Below are 17,211 nucleotides of genomic sequence, written 5' to 3' on the forward strand. Positions count from 1 at the left end.
CATTTCCTATTATTTCATAATGTTTTAAAGTGTATGTAATTTGTGTTTTTCTCTTCTCCCCATCCCCATAAAGTACTGTGCTGTGAAATATGTTGGCGCTACATAAATAACATTATATAACAATACTAAATAGACTAAAAGCAGTACTTTTCCATACCCTTTTTTTTGCAAAAGAAATATGAAATGGAATTTCACTTGTTTTGCATATTTGAGATGATGGTCCAGTAGAAATACTAATATAATTGCTTGTAGTTGACCTCTGGAAATTCCAGCGTTCCTCAGACATCCAACTCCCATGCATTTTTTCATTGATGGTGCTACTCCCTTTTGTTTTGTGTTTGTGTTCTACGTACTGTACAGTGCCTCTGGCTTTGTGAGGCATTCTAGTTGGCGTCTGCTACATAATCTATAGGTTATCAAGCAGTTCCTTGCTGCCCCAGACATGTTTCATAAAGGAACATGGAGGCATAGTGCAAACATAGTCCCCCTCTTCTCATCACCTTTACCGCCTTGGGGGCTGTAGCAATGCATTCCAGTGCAAAGGGTTGCATGCCTGTCTGCCACCTCAGGGCATAGAGAGAAGGAGTGGCTCAGTGAGTGGCTCAGTGAGTAAAGACACTGACTCTGGTTCAATTCCTGGTGCCAGCTCCTTGTGCCCTTGGGCAAGTCACCTTATCTCCCTGTGCCTCAGGCACCAAAAAACATAGATTGTAAGCTCTATGGGGCAGTGCTATACAAGAACAAAATTTTATTATTATAAACAAATATGTATAATCAATACATGATTTATTTTTCACTCCAGCAATAACACATGATACATTGCTCAGCGGAGTCAAAGACCCTGGTTCAAAACATATGACCAGTGCCTTATATCCTTGGTTAAACAACTTTATATTCACATTCTTCAGATACTACAAGTTAGACTGTAAGCTCCCTAGGTTACTGCTGCGTATGTCACCCGATCTATTGAAGAATTATTATTAGACCACAATTGTGAGGATCCCTCTTCTGTTGGTGGCCCTTGAGGCTGGAACTGGCCACCCCTGATACAGGCCTTGATTGCACACAGACTTGGGGCCAGATCCACAGAGCTCTGTTAACTCAGAGCTCATATCATACTGTTACCAAAATCATTAGCGGGAGAGACCTTTTTTCTGAGTCCCAAGTTATATATATATATATATATTCCCCAAAACACACCTTTAGACAAAACATCAAAAGACACCTGGGCAAAAAGAACCACACCTGAAAGATATGCCAATATGGAAATGTAAAGTATATTTAAATGACTGAAATTAGCATGCCTCTCAGGCGTGTTCCTCTTTGTGCACAGGTGTCACCGCCCGTCTCTCCCTGTATCCCTCTCACCCCCAATTTTTCCCTAAGCCCTCTTCTCTACCCCTCTCCTAAAATATGATGATTAGTTTTTCTCCAATGTATAAAGGGTCCATGTCAAAATGGATTTTAAGCAAAAACTGACAGTGTGCTCATTTGCATGTCATCTCCCAGAATCCTTCGCTGCAGTGGAAGCACTGTATGCTAGGAGATAATGGTGAGAAGCAGGGTTGCAGACCTGTCTGAGATGTGAATGCGCCCACAAGTGATATTTTTATTTGCTCCAATGTATGAAACATTTATATTTGTTTGTCAGGCACAGTACCACTACTTCTGTAAAACCCCCGAGCACGGCTTAAATCCAGTGCAGTAAAGAAGAAATCTTCCACATTTCTCTACCTAATCTCCCTGAAGAGAATATGGGCACATATGAAACTTCAGTGTAAAGATGTGCAAGATTTGACCAAAGTGTGCAAAAGGTGCCCTTTTTTCCATGAAAATATTTGAGTTGCCAAATTAATCAATTGGGCTTTTTATACTGGCACTTGTTGCCATTTTTGTGAAATATCGCATTGCTGAAATTCAGGCAAAATAGATGCCAGAAATGGTGAAATAATGTTAAATTTCCTGAAAATGTGCAAATCTCGCTCATTTTGCAAAGCACTGTTGACGACTTTGGCACATCTTTACTGTTCTTTGAGCCTAAATACACCTCCTAATGCAGAACTTGAATGATCACTGATTTTCTATGAGTCTCATTGATTTGACATAACATAACGGTAACATAGCTATCTCATTGACTTCAATTAAGTCAGTACTCTCTTATTCCTCATTTGGGTCCTTGAATATTGACATCACTGCTAATGCTAGGAGTGTATGTACATATCATATATATATATATATATATGTAGCCCGGCTATACCTATCTTCCCTCTACTGTGGTAAGTTCTGTTAAGATCAGGCGCCAGTAATCATTATGGGTTTTCCCCCTTCATAGCCCTAACCTGAATGGTAGATGCCGGCCTGGACTCTGCTGCAGGCGTGAGCAAGAGGGAAGTTCTGCTGACACCAGGAGGGGAGGGGCTAGCTCTATATTTAGCAGCCCACTCCGGCGAGTGGTGGTTGTTCTTCGTGCTTGCTGTGGGCCATGGACCTTTCTGATTGATGGTTCTTCAATGGAGAGAGAGTGGCTTAAGAAGAGTTCGAGTAAGCAGTGAGGCCAAGAGTCTACAGCTGCTGAGTATTAGGCCATACGCCACGAATCCTGCGGAACGGTCCGAGGAGTATCGGGAGGCTACGGGCTCCCCGGCGTAGCATGAGGGTTGAGAGCGAGAGGAACAAAACTGATCAGCGTCTGTAAGTAGAGCTGATAGAATCATAGACTGGTGGACCAATGCCCTCACCCCGCTGCCAGGGGTGATGGGAATAGAATGCAAGACCCACCCCGAGGCTAACCTCGGGGGTGGGCCACGGGGTATTGCCGCCCTAGCTCAGACCATCCTATCGGCCGAGTGTCTTGGAGGGAAGGAGAGGAGGAGGTCGGGGGGAGTTGAGCGGGTTGTACTTGACACTGACTATTGTTCTGTGGCTGCTGGAAGCCTTATCGTTGAGGATATCGTTGCCCTGTCAAATAAAGAGACTGTTCTGCACCCGTAAAGACTGTGTGTGTTTTGGAGAGTATAACCCTGGGACCCGAGGGGTTCTTCTATACCGGTCCTATCCCATTACCCTGGGAGTATAGAAGATGGAGGCGCTGCACCACTGAGATAATATGGAGGCTACCACCCCAGAAGCCCGGTCCTGGATCCCCCACAACATCGCGGGAAGCTCAGGCCCTCCTGTTCCTCACAGGTACGCACCACAACACCTGTAACCGGCCCCCATGCACCCCTCACACTCCCATAGAGACTGGGGGGGGAGGGGAACAGGGTTACATTTGGAGGCGCTGCTGAGATCGATATCTATCAGAACAGGACCGGCTTATAGCGAGGCGAAACCAGACAGACTAGATGCACTCTCCCGGCAAGTGATTTAAGCAGGTAACGTGAGGCAACTGGGGGGGTCATAGCGGTAACCAATCCGGGGACCATGGCCCAGGGCCGCGTTACGGAGGGGGTGGATAGTTAGAGCTGACCAAGTCCTTTGAGGCGGGTAGCGGGAGGCACTGGGGGGGACAGCCTGGTAACCAGACCAGGGACCATAGCCCGGGGTCCGCTATAGCGGCCAAAAGCAGGAGACGCCCGTACCTAGGAGAGGTATCTTAACTATCACCCACACCACCGAGCACTTGCAAGTAGATATGGGGAGTACAGTGCATAGGAGAGGAGGAGAGAAGTTCCGTTGAGCCTGGGGTACCAGCCACCTCATTTTAGTGGGCCACAGACAGTATGAAGATGCAGAGTTCACATTTGGAGGGAAAACATGGTCTAGGTACGAGATACCAGTTAGACATGGAGAGTAGGGCACAGGTACATTTGGAGGGAGTATCCAAGATGGCGGCCATCCCTACATGTGCTCCGCAGAGAGGCGAGCTAAAATGGCAGTTCCCGCCGAACCTGGAGAAAGCACGTGAGATTTGCAAAAGGACTGTGAGACAGTTGTGGCGGGAAATGTGCAGGAGTCTGGCGCCAAACCCAGATTCCTTGCAGGAGGAGCTGAGTGGCGTGAAAGCTGAACGGCCACGTCATGCTGACAAGGAAAAGACCCCGCCTCTGGATTCCACCAGAGGGAGGGGGTCCACCCAGAGCCAATCAGGAAGGTCCTCCCCCGCGAAGGGAGGGACCGGAGACCTGAGCGAGGAGCGTGACTTGTGTCTGGCACTCGAGGAGCAAGGAGCTAGAAACTTGTGTTGTCTTCCCTCGGAACGAACTATGTCAGAAATAAACACCTCTATTCACAAAGTACCTGGAGGCCTACTGGTCGTGGCCGTAGCAGAGCAGGAATATGTTCGGTGCTTGTGTGTGCACTGCGGACTGCCCGGCGCAGTACCGAGTACTAAGGCCCGATGTGCCAAGTGTGGCACGTTTTACTTGTGACCAACCGAGCCGCGGGATTTGTTCAGCACGCCACGGGGTGCCTCTCCAGGAACTTTGACGGAGTTGGCGGACGACAAAGAAAAGACTGCCCTGGGTCCTCGTTATACCATATCGGGAGGAACTAAGGCTCAGCTAGTTATTGAACTAAGCAAGCTGGCCACCCCGACAAGCGCGACCACGGTGGAGGTACCCAAACGAGGACATTTTGTACCTATACCCACGGCTTGTATCATTGAAGGACCGGGTGACTCCCCAGCGGAGGAACCGATCGTGATTTCTTCGGAGGAGGAAGAGATGGGTGTAACTTCGGTGGCGATGCGCCTACCGGCGAACCACCACAAAGGCATCACAAGAGAACAGACAAGTCCGGGCACCATCCGACGGCGAACACTGGTGCGGCCGGAGGCCCGTTCGAGTCCCACCGCCGTGGTGACTCCCAGTGCAACGGAGACCGAGACGATCCTAGCGGAACCAGATGTCGTCAAAAAGCAGCGGAGTGGTAAGGAGACCCCACCACCCCCTTACTCCCACCAGGCACAGACCGCACTCACGGTGAACGAGAAAGAAAGGCTTGAGGCCTACTTGTTCGATCGTGTACCGGAGGTGTCACCGCCGCCCCCGCCGGTCCTCGACGCACGGCCGGTGCGTGACCCCGGGGCGGATGGGAGCTCTGCAGGCGATTCGGATAACCGCTGTTCCCGTTTCACTGGGGGAAAGAAAAGCCTCCTCTCAGAGCATAGACGGCGCCATTGCCCTGGCTATTCTACAGAGTCGAGGTCCTTCCCGAGAGACCCAAAGCCTGAGGGGGAGTGCCGCTAAGAAAAAGTTCATTGGGCGGGATTGGGAGTTGAGTGAGGAGGGCTCTGAAGGAGAGATACCGTATTCAAGCGTAATACCTATGCCTAACCCTGTACCATTTTGTCCTACAGCTAGCGGGAAAGCCCGTGGGTCACCTACTCCAGCAGAGGCTGGGTCTCCTAGTCCAGTGTTGTCCAAGATGAACCCCACAAGGTATTATAATGCCAAGGGACGGAGAGACTGCTCGCGATCTACTGATGCGGGTACATCCGGGGTATCATCACAGGTAGATTCTGATGCAGAGCGCACTGGTCCGGTCGCTAAGTACGAGCACCGCGATAAATGGTAGGCGCCTTTGTACACCGGTTACCACGAAGGGATGGATCGTATGCGATTCTTATTGATTAAGAACGACGTAATAGACCACTGGTGGGCGGCTGGTTCTTTCACTCCGCAGGAGATGGGGGATGAGTTGGATCACCGGTTGAGGGAGATAGAACAGAAACGTATTGTACCTCAAGGTCCTAGTATATTGTATGATGAAATAGCCCCCGAGGAACCATTGTTTTGGGTACTGCCAAGCAGGGCAGGGCAGCGTACGCTTACCAAGCTAAGTCGAGCTGACCGGGCCATAGTCGCTAGATACCGGCAGTCACACGGTTATGAATATCCCTATGTGCCGGAGCCCATCATGAGAGAGGTTGAGGATAACCGAGACAGTTGGCTTAGGGAGGCCGTTCAGGAGTACCTGCGGACCAAGTACGGTCGAGCGGGGTATCACAATGAAGATAAGATTAGTGAGCTAGTGCGTATATGGAGCATTGGGAGGTGTATTTATATGCATGGTGTCACCTACAGGCCTGAGCATGGGGCGGTTCAGTCGTTCGCAGTGACTGTCACTGACCACAATGGACGACGGATAAGGAAGCCTGATCCAAGGCACTATCTGTAGGGTTCTCCATGTTGGGAGTACCCGGATTTTATGTACAATTTCTACCTCATTATGCATGTATTATATTGTTATGTGTGCTGTTTCCTGGGTGGTTCGCCGCAGGATGGTACTGCTAAAAGATAGGTACAAGTGGGGACCAAACAAAAAACAAAAGAACAAGGCGCACAACGCACATAGTGTATTAAAGTATAAAATGTGACTTTATGGTTAAAAGTAAATAGTTCTGCGTACATCAAGTGAGAATAAACAAGCAGTTGGTATATAGGTTTACCACACCAGGAGATGACACTGTGCGACACCCTCGGATGGATCTCAGCATGCAATGGGTCTGGAATCGTCTCATCTGTCCCTTACAGCGTCCTCCATTTAGGGATGGTGGGTGGATGAGTCCCTTGTGTGTCAAGAGAGGTGTCTATGCTCTTCTCCCCCATTCCTATGTGATTTTGGACACTATCTGTAAGCCGCTTCCTTAGCGCTATATTCCTCCCCGCTGCTGAACAGTACTGGACTGACACGCACGCTGTGCGTTCCACGAGAGGCATTACGGAAGTGGAGGAGCGACTCGTGACGTCATCGCCGAGCGCAGAACGAGGAGTGGCGGCAAACGGTGCAGTGATCCACGAACGCTGATTCTTTACCACCCTGTGAGCTGTGTGCTGTGGGGCTTTCCACACAAGGGACTCATCCACCCACCATCCCTAAATGGAGGACGCTGTAAGGGACAGATGAGACGATTCCAGACCCATTGCATGCTGAGATCCATCCGAGGGTGTCGCACAGTGTCATCTCCTGGTGTGGTAAACCTATATACCAACTGCTTGTTTATTCTCACTTGATGTACGCAGAACTATTTACTTTTAACCATAAAGTCACATTTTATACTTTAATACACTATGTGCGTTGTGCGCCTTGTTCTTTTGTTTTTTGTTTAGTTCCTGGGGTGTCGAGCCACCTCCAAGAAAGGCTGCAGACCCACGATTAGTGCCAGATCCACATTTAAGGTCCACAACATTGTTTGTTTAATCACGGTGCACTGTTCACTTGATATTTGTTGTCACTAGTTATTAGCTGCGCACTATCACTCTTTTCTACAAGTGGGGACCATTGGATTTCACCATAGGGAGAGTGTAGCCCCCTGTAAACAGCTCAGGCTATACCTATCTTCCTTCTACTGTGGTAAGTCCTGTTAAGATCAGGTGCCAGTAATCATTATGGGTTTTCCCCCTTCATAGCCCTAACCTGAATGGTAGATGCCGGCCTGGACTCTGCTGCAGGCGTGAGCAAGAGGGAGGTTCTGCTGACACCAGGAGGGGAGGGGCTAGCTCTATATTTAGCAGCCCACTCTGGCGAGTGGTGGTTGTTCTTCGTGCTTGCTGTGGGCCATGGACCTTTCTGATTGATGGTTCTTCAATGGAGAGAGAGTGGCTTAAGAAGAGTTCGAGTAAGCAGTGAGGCCAAGAGTCTACAGCTGCTGAGTATTAGGCCGCACACCACGAATCCTGCGGAACGGTCCGAGGAGTATCGGGAGGCTACGGGCTCCCTGGCGTAGCATGCCGGTTGAGAGCGAGAGGAACAAAACCGATCAGCGTCTGTAAGTAGAGCTGATAGAATCATAGACTGGTGGACCAATGCCCTCACCCCGCTTTATATATATAAAAGCAGAAAAAGAAGCCCACTATGTTGCAATCAGGTTTACCAAATGTCAATATCAAAATGTATTAGATGGCATAGGTCCCCTGCACATAAGCCACAAACAACAAACTGTAGCTACTCCAACCAAATAAATCACAGTGGAACACTGGGTAGTAACAAAGACACAAGAAATATGCACATGCAGCTGATATACAGCCAATGAACTGCTAAATAGTGGCAAATAACACAAACTCTTATATCAAGAGGATATGTATTGTGCTCTAAGTCTCAATGCAATCAAAAGATGTACAAATACTCAAAGGGACAGCACACTGGGATAAAAAATCCTAAACCTCATAGAGATGCAGATTGTAACCTGGAAAAGTGAACTGTACTGCAATAGCCTAATATAACTGATGTAGATGTATATATATCTCACCAACAGTGTATGCAGCGCTTGCACAATAGATAATAGATACAAACATCCCAGTGTGTAATTACTAAAAGCCAGGGAAATCATTGACAGCTAAAGTGGACATCAGGGCAAAAGTATTTAGGAGTATTGACTTTGAAAAGATGGAGACATGGCAGAGTGTGGTGAATGTAGGTGAGGATAACAAGATCCTATAGTCAAAGCAACAGACCTCTGGAGGTAGGGTTAAACATCAGGGATTATAAACAGACTATTGTTTTTATATGATACTGTATGTGTATTTATTTGAATGTAGAAGATTACTGCTGCGGCCGAGTTTATTCGAGCATTTGCCCGTTCTCGGCCGTAGCAGTAACCTGGCGCGCGCCGGAGGGTGCCGGGCGCGCGCCGAAGCAGCGGAGGAGTGCCCTCCGATCGGGGCGCTCTCCCTACCGCTGCCGGGTCCGCTGGGTCCCCCGGAACCCCCTGCCGCCGTCCCCCACATCGCGGGACACCAGGGCTCTTTCGGGGAGCCCTGGACGCGCGTGCAGGGGGCGCAGGCACCCGATGACGCGTGACCGCGCATCGGTGACGCGCGGCACGCCGAGGGGATGCCACTAGCAAGCCGGGAAATCTCCCGGCTTGCGGAACTGGCCGCACTGCAATAAAACGTGTCGCCAGTGTATAATGAATTGAGTCATAGAAGAAAGCCTCCACCACTGGTATATGCCAGCTCAGACTTGAAGGATTAATCGATGCAGAAGTGGAAAAAATTACGAAGACACGGTGTAACAGGGACTTATCTCTGTTTAAATAAAGCAGGTTCAGAGATCTGAGAATCCAGCAGAGAGTTAATTGCAGTCATTCAATTAACTAGTCTGCAGCTGGCCTAATGAGAGCTCTCTGAAAAGCATGATGTGAGAAACAAGAGAGAGATTCCTTAGCTCACATTTGGGCTGACAGAAGGAGAGCAGAGAAGCCTGCACACAGACAGTGTCTTGAGCACAAAGGCTGTGCTGAGATCTAGACACCCAGACACCCAGAGACCTATATTTCCTGGACACAGAGGACCCAGGAACCTGCCAGAGACTGACATGGAGGGCCACCTGCTTAAGGTACCTCTTGAGACTTTGGGGTGATAGGCTGTTAATGGGAATATCCCTCCAGTCCTGCAGATAGGGTCTGGGAAAGTAAGCTAGCCCTTACAAAGGGATAGGGGTTTGTTATTTTGTTGTTTGTGTATGTTTTGCCTGGATAAAGGAACAGGCTCCATAAAGCCAAGATATAATTGCACCCAAATCGGCCTCCATTATATGTACCTCTGCACACATCTCTTACACACGGTAACATTGATAGACACCATAATGTGTGAAGCATATACATTATACATCGTATACATGACTGAAGGAAGCAGTGCAAGACCAATGCAGGGTTCCTAGACAACCTGATGTTTGGGGACATCTGGAAACATACCCCCCTTTGATTTGTTTTTTACTGAATTCATGAACTCGTGGGAGCAGCACACACAGTGCCCAGTAGACCGAAGGCATAACTATATATTTTTGACATTGGACACAATTACACTAGCTTTGTATTTTGCACGGCCTTTCCAGGCATTTCCATAGGATAGCTCTCAGCCCAGACATCTCTTAGCTCACTAAGCATCGTATTTTCCTGTGGGCCAAGAAACCGTCTTCTCTTAATAGACGCATAATGAGACTGAAATTTTCTTCCCTTAGGACAAGAGATAGCATTTATTTTTATTTTTTCCGCTGTATTGTTTGGATATGTATGATCTATTCAGGCCAAGTTTCATAGCTGGTGACTGGAGGTGATGCTCATTTCTTTGTGCCTACAAGCCAAATTCTGCACATAGTTGGCATTCCTTGTGCAGCTGGGTGTGTTGCTTGTTGCTTGGTAACAAGGTATGCAGGAAAAAAAGCGACTTATTGACTAGAAAGAAACGATTAGAAGCAGTAAAAAGAGAGAGAAAAATAGTTTCATGATACTTTTCTTGTTTAACTCTTTCATGGCAAGGGAGGCAGAAATCGCAGATTTATATGAAAATAAGGGTGCATGGCAGCATCAGCTATTATGGGGATTTCATAAAATGTTACAATATTTAATGGAACGCTTGCACTGAAATTCTTTTCTGACCCATTCTGCTTTTTCACGCTATATATACACATTTTTTTTAAACAAGGAGTGCCAAACGTCCAGTATTTAGGGTGACGGTTCCAAATTTGTAGGGAATTTTCTGACTTCCAGTTGTCAAGACAGCTAAATGTTCTTCATTTGGTGGAAGCTTTCTTTGTGTACTTTTTATTAGCTGGAATACATTGGGGATTGTAAAACAGGAGGGGGAGAGTGATGGAAGAGGCAGGAAAAGCACTGCGGATCACAGGGCACAGCCATCAGTAATCACATGTAAGTGCGCCTACTTTCTGTATTTAAATATCAGCATTCTATGTAAGCGTTCATCATTATTTTATCTTTACGGATGCATCATAAGCATGAAGTCCTAGATGTATTCTCTGTTAAGTTCATTGGGTTAATAGACCGTACAGTTTCTTAAAGCTTAGCTAAGTATATACAGCCCTACATTTGTGTAAATGTAAGGGATGCCCGTGCAGTATTGGGATAAGAAAATATCGCCTGTAAGAGAAAATCTACAGGAGAAGCCATTGTCGTTCCCCAAAGAGATTTCCACCTAAGTGGCGAGGTGGAGTACAGAACAGCACAGTACAGTATAATTATATTCGAAATAACAGTACACTTGTTCTTTTTTGTTGTAAATTACTGAAACAGCTTAGCACTAAAGATTAGTCATTTTTAGAAATGCTTAAAAGGAAGTGGATAGAAAATCTTGCCAAGTTCGTTGAGATATTGAGTCATTCATGAATGTCTTAGCAAGGATTCAATGTAATATCATAGTGGGCAGACACTGCAATGCAGGCAATGAATGAAGCAGTTAATAGGAAGCAGATTTAGATCCATATTTACTCACTGACTCTTGGGGTCAGGTGCTCAAGGATCTGTTCAATTGTGCTCATAACGTGATGTTGCCTAAAACAGGACCCGACGTTATGTTCCCTGAGTTAACCTGGTATCCTCAAAGCTTATTACATTCAAAATCAAAGGCCAAAATACAGCTCATTAGTATAGGCTTCACTTCACGTTATTTTAGCATAACGTAGCGTTACCTTTCAATAGCGTGACGTTAATGCCATCTTGGTCTTGGATTATACAATAGGTTTTTTGCTGGATAGTAAAGAGAGAGAGAGGAGATAGATATTATTATGTTGCTAAAGGCTGCCAACCGAAATTACTGGGCCCAGAACAAATGTAAGGAGCAGGGTCCCTCCCACTCCTGTGCTCCGTGGGCCTGGGGAGGAGGCGGGGAGAGAGGTATGGGCCTGGGGGCAGGGAGGGAGGTAGATATGGGGCAGGGAAGGGGAAACAGATATATACTGGCGAGGTTATATAGGGCTGGGGAGAGCAGATCAATAGATAGTTTGGGAAGATAGATGGGCTTGGTGGCAGGGAGGACAGCAGCAGAGGTGGTCTACCTGCAGCTTTGTAGGGCCTGCCTGTGGGTGCTCTTGGATGTGCTTGCTAGAGGCTTGTGAAGGGGCCTCCCTACGGGTGCCTTAAGTGGCCCATGGGTTGGTCTGGCGGAAGGGAGGGTCTTACACATTTGAGTCGCTAGCAGGGGGGCCCAGGCCCCTTGAGTTATCAGGCCTGGGACAACAGTCCCGACTTTCCCCGCCGGTCGGCCGCCCTGATACTGCTATTTATTTCATGCCCAACTGTGTGGCATTATAGCCATCCAGACATTGGAAAAGCTGTATTTCAGGGACTGGATGGAAATAATGCCCAGTTTAGGTATGATTTAAGTAGCATAACGATAAGTCTCCGCGTTAATCTTAACACTTTAGTGGATTGGCGATGCGATGGTAACTCCTCATTTCCATATCATTTACATCTAATTGTCGCTAACATCTGTTATAGTTAATGCTTTGTTCTTTATGGGAGAAAACATGGCTTAATGTTATATTATTGTCTTTTGAGGATACATCATTACTATTAACATGATATTAACAAAGGTTAATATCCCGGTAAGTGGCTCAATGGAGCTTTGAGCATCTGTCCCTAAGGGGGCTACTCATTAGACTGCAATATTGGAGGGTACTATGATAGACAAGACATAAGTTTCACTATCAATATCGCAGTTTAATGAATAACTCCCTAAATGTATCTTAACATACCTATAGGACACATTTAGGGAGTCATTCTGCATTCACCACAGTTGCCATTCTGCTGTTTTCGGCAGAAAATCCCCTTTCGGCCGATTGGCCCCTTTGCTTTATATAGAATAATGTCCTTGGAGTCAGTGAGGAATGTGGTTATATGTTTGGATGGTGTAAGGAGCAGCTGTCAGACTGTGCGGACAGGGGAGGAAGTTCTGAGTAGTGGCCTTTGACCTGAAATGCCTGAGTTAAAGACCTACTGTGGGGCAAGTAATTTTATCTCTATGTGCCTCAGGTTTACTAATAGTGTCTACAGAATTTAATGAAGGCATCAATTATAGATGTGTCTGAATCTGAGTTTAATGTGTCTGCCAAGTAGAACATATCCCTCTTTTCCGCTCTCTTTTTTTTTTTAAATCACAGTTCAAATCAGTAAATAAAATATTTAGCAGATGTTTTATTGATGCTAAAAATGTTGGTATAAAAATATACTTCATATAGTCAGATGTTTTCTGTTAACATATTTGTTTGTTAGCATAGTTCTAAGCCCAAAAGCAATGCTATTGCAAGTGTTAAACCCAGTTTAAGTTCCAGAGGGGTGAAAATAGGAGGGGGATCTCTGTCTTCATCTCTCATATGCAAATCAGACCTGCCCCACTTCTTTCAAAATGACTCCATTTGCTTGATGATGGTTACAACTGCACAGGTAGTACTGTATCTTGCCCAAGCAGTGGTATAACTAGAATTCAGATACAGTAGGCACCCAGGTTAGCGTGTGCAACATGATTTATCATTGGGAATGACTGGAGATCTATATAAATATCAAAATATCACGTGAGCACATGTTGAAATGGAAAGAGGGTTGTGCACGCACTCAGACAATCAGGTGATAGTGGGGTACTAAGCTGTCGGTGCGCTGGTTCTGGGGAGCTCCTGAAGTCCCCAAAATGATCCAATAGAGAAGAAGGCACACGGTCTTAATCAGTAGTGAAAGGGTTTAATGTGCCAAGAAATCCAGCGTTTCAGCAGTAATACTGCCTTTCTCAAGGTTTAGGCCTACACCTTGAGAAAGGCAGTATTACTGCCGAAACTTTGGATTTCTTGGCACATTAAACCCTTTCACTGCTGATTAAGACCGTGTGCCTGCTTCTTCTTCTCCACATGTTGAAATGGACATGAAGTAAAAGGTGCTGTGTACTCATTTGCATGTAATTTCCCAGAATCCCTCTCTGCAGTGGAAGCACTGTATGCTAAGGCTACTATTAGTTTTATTTAATAAAGAAGATCTGATGGGTTGTCCAATTTCACCTGTGAAACCCTAATATACGAAGATCATCATTTTGTATTAATATCCAACATTGCACGTTTCCATGCTTACTGTCTACAAAGACCCAGTTAATTGATTACCTCCGGTTTTAGCCACCTTACAGAATAGGCCTTTGTGCTCCAAGATGCATCTCAGAACTAGTCTAGTCAGTGGCAGCGACCATGTTGTATTGGGACCTGTCACTGGGCCAGATCCACGAGGTCTGTTAACTCAGGGCTCATAACTTCATGTTCCCAAAATCAGTAATGGATGTTAATTTCCCTGAGGTTAATGCATATCCATAAAGCTAATTGTATGCAAAACCAACGGCCATTGTAGAACTCATTACTATAAGCCTAATATACGGTAATGTTAAGTTAGCACAATCTTGAGTTAATTTCCAATAAAGTAATGTTTAGCTTTATAAGCACGAGACTGTAAGATGCTTTTGCTTCCAGTAGAGCTGGGTTGATGGCTTGCTGTTTTTCTTTGTGTTGCAGTTTCAAGCAGTGCAGTAGCAGATATGAGCTTGCTCTCCATTTGAATACAACAAGCAACATAACTGAAAGGTAAGATTCCATTCTATATGTTGTGTGGGGTTATTTCAAATCATTCACATTTGCTAACATTCCTCAATTTTGCTTTCCTAGCTTAACACGGCTCCTCTGTCTTCTTCTAGATGAAGAAGGGGGCAGAAACGTTGACCAAGAGAATGACAGGGACAATGCTAAACAATACAATATTGCAGTTCTTTTCAACCCACTCTTTAGGGGAACCCAAACAGGTCATGTTTTGAAGATAACCAACCAAAACCCTATTAGGTTTCACTGCACTTAGTGTATAAACTATATTAATACATTAGTTTGTTCTAAAATCTGCAATGGAAACCACTGAAAATGTCTTTGGTTAACACCTATCATGCCTACAGTATGTCCTCTAATGCATTGCTGTTAATGCTTACACTGCATTCAGATAACCCCTTCAGTGCCTGAATGAATTTCATATCTGGCACTCTGGTTCAGAAAGGGTCAGTATACTGTACTCTGTAGTAAAGTGTCTGGTGGATTGAACACCAAGTTTTCAATTGTGAATGCACTAAGCTCATATTTAGTAAGAGGTGCTATATAAAAAAAAACATCTTCCAGCACCTGAAGAAACCTTACATCCCAAGACAACTTGGTTGAACATCCCATTAATAATGTAGCACTTTTCAAATGCAGCTGATATATCCAGGCATATATATGAACTGTTTCCAGTTTGTTTTGTGTTTTTAATACAGATTTTCTAGAAGCAGATTTGAAAATAAATCCAATGGGTTATGTCCCCTGAGCACTTGCCTTTATTTGTTTTGTGAAGTTCGGTATCACACTAAGATCGGAGATAGGAAGTTTTCTAAACTGAATTATCGAGGCGTACAAGAGTTTTTGTTAAGTGAAATCTGCTGAGCTTGCACATTTCAAATCTGCAGTATTTGACAGCAGATGAATTTCACACCTCTAGTTTTCCCACCCTGAAATGTTTTGCACAGTGTTGATGTGGCATGTATGGTTTATAACCTGACTGGCAGAGAGCGTCTGTTGAAGCGAGAAAGAGGAAGAAGCTAACAGCAGTTCCGCTTGCTTCTATGATAAATGGGGATTTGGAAATGCAGATTCCTGAACATATTGTTAGGAAGACAGTAGATTTTGATCAAAACTAAACATTGCTGAGAGACATTTACAAACACAATTTATCATGTGGGATAGAAATTGAGAGCTGTTTTTTTAAGTCTATAAAACGAGAGCGTGACGATACAATTGCTGCATTTATTTTGCTTACTGTTGAACTGCATTTATTTTGTGTACAATTTGTAACAGATGGCTAATCTATTTTTTGTTTTGGTTTGGTTACTTGTGCTTGTTTTGAAAAATGTGTTTTGTATTCGTCATTTTTAGTATACGTTTTACTGAGCGGAGTATATGGCATTTCTCCATTACCGCAGCATAAATGTGCATTTGACTCACAGCCCATTTTGCTATGGCCCTTCTCCTGTTGCATATCAACGTGAAGAAAACAGATTTACAATGAAAGCAAACAGCCTGTAACAATGATTTTGATCCTTGTCGTGAAAATCACACTGCTCATATAACATTACGTTTGCCGCGGAGAGGGTTATGCCGCCGCACATCTCGGGCCTGGAGGAGGTCTGACAAACAAAAACATAACAAAATAATAGAGAAGCAGAATATGTTCATCACATTGTAATATGCGCAGTCGTGAACTTCTGCATGAACTCATCCTATTAATCATCCTTATAACTCAAGCTGATGCACGCAGAAGCCAAGAGTACTAGCATACATTGATGCTACGGGAGTCAGGATTAAAATACCTCTGTTAGAGGCAACTTAATACCAATTTTATGACTTAATATATAGTCTGGGATTTGCAGACGGGATACTTTGCTAAATAGCCCCTCTGATCTCAGCAAAATGAGTCTGGTATGTTGCTCACATTACCTCTACATTATGCCGCTTGTTCATTGTACTTCAGGGGAGGTTTCTAGGGTCTTCTCTTAAATGGGCTGTAAGGTGACGTAGCGCAGCGGTGCGCAAAGTGGGAGGCGCTAGAATTTCTGGGGGGGGCGCGGCTGTTAGAGAGGCCTCCGCACTTCCCCGGAGGCATCTAAAATAAATGCCGGGGATCGCGTGAGGCCTCTGTAACTTCTTAACTTACCTTGGTTTCAACGACGTGTCTCCATGGCAACCGGCATCAAATTACGTCACACGACCCCGCATCGTCATTTGACGCTGGAGCCATGCAGGGGGGGGGGGCATGAGCCGGAGGGGAGAGGAGAAAGGGGGGTGCATGATGGTAAGTTTGCGCACCCCTGCCTTAGAGCTTAGCCCTGGTGAGTAAGTGGGCACCTAGAGCACTTTAACGTAGTATCTCCGGAATTTCAGTTTACCCAATCTTTATGCAGCCTCAACCGTTCTTTAGTCCAACTCCAGTCCTCAAGACCCCCCAACGGGTCAGGTTTTCAGGATATCTCTGCTACAGCACAGGGGGCTCAATCAGTGGCTCAGTCGAAGACTGACTATGCCACCTGTGGTGAAGCAGGGATATCATTAAAACCTGACCTGTTTGGGGGGTTTTGAGATGAGAACCCCTGCCTTAGGTGGTTTGCATTGGATCACAGATATAGCATGTGTTATGGTCCCTGCCCCTTTTATGCGTCTACTGCTATTAAATGGATGCTGCTCCCGCTGGTGCATTGTTTGTGTCCTGCGGCAACGCGCCAGCAGGAACAACAATGGCTGCTACAGCGGTATATCAATCTAATTTTATTTTATCCAGATATCAGTTCTAGTTTCAGGTATTACAAACCAACTGGCATTTCATTCAATTGTCAATGAAACTAGAAAAAAAAGTTTTCCTTTTCCTTTAAAAATCATCAGTTCACCCTAATTGTGTTTTTATTTCTCTACATCAGTGCACTGTGCACAGATACACAT

At 45.6% G+C, this 17,211-nt stretch overlaps 1 protein-coding gene across 15 annotated transcripts in view; it reads left to right on the forward strand.

Moving 5' to 3' along the window:
• The window catches only part of APBB2 (amyloid beta precursor protein binding family B member 2), a 457,842-nt gene that overhangs the window by 120,973 nt on the left and 319,658 nt on the right, over positions 1–17,211 (forward strand). For 14 of the 15 annotated variants that reach the window (XM_075567343.1, XM_075567401.1, XM_075567410.1 and 11 more), the window contains one exon: positions 14,221–14,289. The exons of the other annotated variant lie outside the window; for it this stretch is intronic. The gene's annotated coding sequence lies outside the window, so the exon portion shown is untranslated. The remainder of the gene's footprint in view (positions 1–14,220; positions 14,290–17,211) is intronic. 15 annotated transcript variants of the gene reach the window in all.

Source organism: Ascaphus truei, chromosome 1 (genome assembly GCF_040206685.1).
Source record: "Ascaphus truei isolate aAscTru1 chromosome 1, aAscTru1.hap1, whole genome shotgun sequence".
Lineage (NCBI taxonomy): Eukaryota > Metazoa > Chordata > Amphibia > Anura > Ascaphidae > Ascaphus > Ascaphus truei.